At 48.4% G+C, this 5063-nt stretch overlaps 1 pseudogene across 1 annotated transcript; it reads right to left on the bottom strand.

Moving 5' to 3' along the window:
• Positions 1-655: 655 nt before the first annotated feature.
• On the bottom strand, positions 656-3404 carry LOC128581507 (long-chain fatty acid transport protein 2-like; annotated as a pseudogene). Its single transcript, XR_008378859.1, has one exon. The product of XR_008378859.1 is annotated as a long-chain fatty acid transport protein 2-like (transcript).
• Between the last annotated feature and the right edge of the window lie 1659 nt (positions 3405-5063).

The raw sequence follows: 5063 nt of genomic DNA, 5'->3' as shown, positions 1-5063 counted from the left end.
ATGTGCTGCCCAGAGAAGCAGGCACTGTCCCCCTGAGACCTGATCACTGATTCCTAAGAGGTGAATGATAGCCTTGAAGACACAAGCTTTGGCTCCAGAAAGCGAGGCCAGCAGGAGAAATTGCTGTGTTTGTGTAACACAGAAGAGGGGAGATGGTATGATCAAGACTGGGAAGATGCCCACAACAGCAAGACCAGTGAGCCCCAGGAACCTGTCCCCACCCCACATGGGGGCCTGGGGACAGCTAAGGCTTTGGGGAGCAGGGAACACAGAGGAAATTACCTCTGCTGCCTCTGAGGCGAGCAGCAAACTCTGGCCAATAACTACATGGTATGAACTGTATTTCTGTGGTCACCCAACACTTTGCTACAAGTGGACTTGTAACAAAAAGGACATAGCAGTGCAGTGATGCCAATCACCAGAGCCAAGAAGCAGCTCTTGTTCATTTTCCAGGGCCCATGAACCCCAGGATCTTTGTGTGATCTAACTGGAGGGGAAGGAGCCCCAATAACAGCCAGTGTCATGTTTCTTGTTAACCCTGGGGAGCAGATGCTTGGAACCAGGTGTAATTTAATTTAGAAAAATAAAGAAATGTGATGCTTCTTGCACCTGAGTGTGGAGGAGCAATTCATTTATTTATTTTTTTATTATTAAATCATAGCTGTGTACATTAATGCAGTCATGGGGCACCATACACTGGTTTTATAGAACGTTTGACACATTTTCATCACACTGCTTAACATAGCCTTCCTGGCATTGTCTTAGTTATTTTTTTTTTTTTTGGTGTTCATCTATTTTATTACATATTTTAAAAAATAATACCCTCCCTCCAGCCAGGCTCTTTTTGCATATACGAACAGTAGGTACACATTGAAAAATAATTATCTCTAAATCTTTTCACGTGCAAAGGTTCAGTGGTAATTTTAAAAAGTCTCCCCTTATTGGTATGCAAAATTTCCTAAGAAAAAATTGCATCTCACAATCTTTGATCAAATTAAAGTTGAGTTATATCAAGTGGCTGTACTAAGTCCATTCAATTTCTTTCAGGAAATATTCTGAGTTATCCTCCCGGGAATAATCAGAGTTTCAGAGTTTTAGCACTTATGGCATTATAAATGTCCTCAGTCATGGGCACGTACGTTTTGGCTGTGTCATCCAAGAAATACAAGGCATCTTTGATGACAGTGGGGTTAAAGCCCTCCTCCACCAAGGTCACTTTGCGGTGTTTAAAAGTTCCAGTGATTTCAATGGTGTCCTGTATTCTTAGAAACCGTGGCCTTGCATAAGTGGGCAGATAATCAGCAATGCGCTGGAAGAGTTTCTTTCCATCAAACTTATGGTTTTCTTTCACCTTGATCGAAGCCATGCCAATTCACCCTTCATGACCTGGCACAGGCACTCCGTACACATTTACTTCCTGGACAAAATCAACCAGTCCTACTATGTCAGCGACTTCCATGGTGGCCACATTTTCCCCTTTCCACCGGAATGTATCTCCAACTCTGTCATGGAAGTAGATGAAATTTTCATGGTCAATCATTAAGAGATCTCCACTGTTGAAATACATGTCTCCTTTCTTAAAGACATCCCTCAGTTTTTTCTTCTCTGTCTGAGTTTTTCCCCCAGCATAGCCACTAAATGGTGTAAGCTGTGTGATCCTGCAAACTAGGAGTCCAATTTCACCTTTAGGAACTCTGATGCAGTATCCATCTCCATCACGGACAGGTTGATCCTTCACCACATCCTATTTAATCAGGTCATAACTTACGAATCTTCTCTGTAGGTAGTTTAATCTTCCAACAGCACCTATTTTTCTTGTATAATTCAGGAATCTGATATTGCCTTCAGTGGCAGCATAGAACTCGTAAATGTGAATATCCCCAAACCTCTTGATGAATTCTCTCCACACATCTGCTCGCAAGCCATTTCCCATTGCCAGTCTCACTTTATGATCACGATCGTTTGGCTTCTGGGGTGAGTTGCATAAATACCGAAGCAGTTCACCAATGTACTGGATGACAGTGACGTTGTATTTTCTGCAATCATCCCAAAATTGGCTGGCTGAGAATTTAGCCCGCAAGGCAAGAGTAGGACCAGTTAGGATACATCCATGGACGCCAATCAAAAGTGCAGCACTGTGGTACAAGGGCAAAGTGACATAGATGGTATCATCTGCCTTTATCCTGGTTGCTACAAAAAGAGCAGTTCCATACCATATGCGGTGATGATTGATCACAGCAGCTTTTGGGAGACCTGTGGTTCCAGAGGTATAAATGTAAAAGGCAGGAGTGGAAAACGTGACTTCAGACCTCCAGGCCTCTGGGACAGGTTCAGCTGACACTTCATCCACTTTGTCCAGCAAGGAGTCGATCCCGTCTGTGTTAGAAGTTCTGCTCACATAATAGACGGAGACATCATCTTTTTTTCAGGGTTGGCAATACCTCTTCAACAGCTGCTTGTAGTTCTGTAGCGGCCAGCAGCACCTTCGCCCCGGAGCACTGGAAGCAGTGCAACAGGGACTTTGCGCGGATGTTGTAATTCAGGCACGCCATGGCACAGCCCAGCTTGGCCAGCCCCAGCCACAACCACACGTAGGCCGGCTCATTACCCATAAAGATCGCCACGCAGTCTCCCTGGCGCAGGCCGAGGGGGTCGTGCAGCGCCCGGGCCACCTGGTTGCTGCGCGGGTCCGCCTGAGCTTAGGTGAGCGTCTCATCACCGAAGAGCAGGAAAGGCTTGTGCGGAGTCTGGCGCGCTTTCTCTAGGAAGACCCCCAGGATGGTGAGCACCGGCCGGCGCCGACCGTTGCTGCGCACCCGCCAGGCCATGCCGGCCACCTGCAGGAAGTAGCCTACGTCCTGGAAGAAGTAGGGGCAGCAGAGGTTCACCAGAAGCGGCAGGAGCAGCACCCCCGCCCGGACGGTGTAGATGACCGGCAGCATGACGGTGGCGGGTCCCTCTGTCCCAGCGAGGGCAGAGGACGCACTTCGGGCGTGCAGCGCGGCGGCGGGGCGGGCTCCGGGCGGACAGCTGGCGGGCTGCGCCGGGGCGCACGGCGGAGGGACGCTGGGTTCGCAGCAAAGCTGGGACTCAGCGGAGCGCCTCGCTGCCAGCACCGCCGCGGGCTCTCGGGCAGGTGCAGTGGTGTGTGGCTGCGGCGGGTTCCGGGCGGGACCGTCCGGCTGAGCCCGCCCCCTCGCGGGGCGCTGCCACCTGCGCTCCCGGCCCGCCCCTGCGGTCCCCACCGGGCTGGCCAGGCGGCTCTGCGGCTAGCCGGGGAGTCTCGGACACCGCTCCGCCCAAGCGCAGGTGTCTGAGGTCAAGTCTGGACGCTCGCTGCGATCGAAGTCTACCGCTCGGACGGAGCCATGGCTTCCTTAAACGGCGAAAATAAGACGTACTTAGCGGATGTTGAGACGATGCCAGCGGGGAGCTATTGTTGTTTGTTGTTACCACTGGTAGAGTGGCTTAGGGAAATCGCTTATTGTTATCGATAAAGTGCCTTACTCACGTGAGTCAGTCCTATTACTGATTCATAGCGGGTACCAGGTGCCACTGTCAAACTAGAATCCCATCTCGCCTTCCTGGTCCCCAGGGCTTTCCGCCTGCTCTCTCTTTGTTTCTCTGATTTGCTTCCCCGCCCACCCCCAGCTTTGCTGCCCCGCGGCCTCCCGTGGCGAAGGCTTCCAGGTTGAACGAAAGCATCAGCGACGGTCACGTCCAGCTTATCCTCATTTTCTTAGTTATCGTGTTAAGCATTCACATTCTACATTTACTAAGTTTCACATGTACCCTTGTAAGATGCACCGCAAGTGTAATCCCACCAATCACCCTCCCTCCACCCATCCTCCCTCTCCCTCCCCTCCCTCTCCCCCTTCCCCCTATTCTTAGGTTGTAACTGGGTTATAGCTTTCATGTGAAAGCCATAAATTAGTTTCATATGAGGAGCAATTCATAACTTAGCCATTTATTAATTCCTCTGTCCACATGTGAACGATTTGAGAGCACCTTAACTTGGCTGCTGCAAGCCGCGTTCTCCTTATTGTTCAACATCCAGGCTATTCAAGGCACTTTTGCAAGAGCTGAAGTTTATAAAAATTGTATGTCTGAAGTTCTTATCAAAAATCAGTTTTCCACTATTTATGTTTTAGACTTCTTGCCACCTTTTGCGAGTAGGGAAGGGAGGGGTGGGCTGAGTTCTTGGCCAGAAAATTTTAAAAGTGGCTCCCAAGAGAGTGAGGAGCTGAAAAGTGAAAAAAGCAAACCTCCAATGTGTTGGCACCAGCAGCCTGAAGCAATTTAAGAAAGTAGGGTGAGAGGGCTTGCCAAAGACATAGGCATGGAATCATTTCCCTTTTTAAAACTGATAGATGAAAATAAGAAAGCTGTAATCCTTAGAGGTAATTTACCCACATGGAAAGGTCTCCCAGCATTCTCACCAGTTACACATTTAAGGTTTTTTTCCTAGTAAATAAAAATATTTAAAGTTTTTTTCCTAGTAAATAAAAATATCCATATAGAGAGAGAGATTAGTACAAAATATAAAAGGGATCGAAAAATACAAATAAAATAAAAAGTGGTCTTTTCCCCTCTTTTTGCTCCCCCAGTTACCTGCCCCAGAGAAGGTTACTGGTTTCTTCTCCATCTTCACAGAGCTATTCTGTGCACATCTAAATACATTCACATACAAATGCATTTCAGTTCCACAATCCCTTGTCAGTATGGACCATGATTTATTGAACCAGGCCCCTCTTGATGAGCCCCAGGGTGTGCCCAATAGACCCATGCTACAATCCATGCTGAGAGAAATACTGGCGATGTATTTCCAAGACTCTGTAGGTTAGTGAAATCAGGGCTTGCCTAAAACATAGGAAATGTTTCCAGGGGGCAATTTGTTTAATTTAGTTGGCTCATGGAAGAAAATCTAAGAGTGTCCAGAATTCCTTTGGGAGCAGAATCCCAGCCTTTCCATGCCCAGCTCCTTGGCTCAGCATAGTCAGGGCCTTGCAGGGCCTTGTCCATTTCCCAAGACCCCCTCTCCCCACCCCACTCTCCTCCCCCTA

This window comes from Nycticebus coucang, chromosome 3, assembly GCF_027406575.1.
Source record: "Nycticebus coucang isolate mNycCou1 chromosome 3, mNycCou1.pri, whole genome shotgun sequence".
Lineage (NCBI taxonomy): Eukaryota > Metazoa > Chordata > Mammalia > Primates > Lorisidae > Nycticebus > Nycticebus coucang.
Note: the sequence above shows the minus strand (reverse complement) of the source record. Positions and strands in the feature narration are given on the sequence as shown.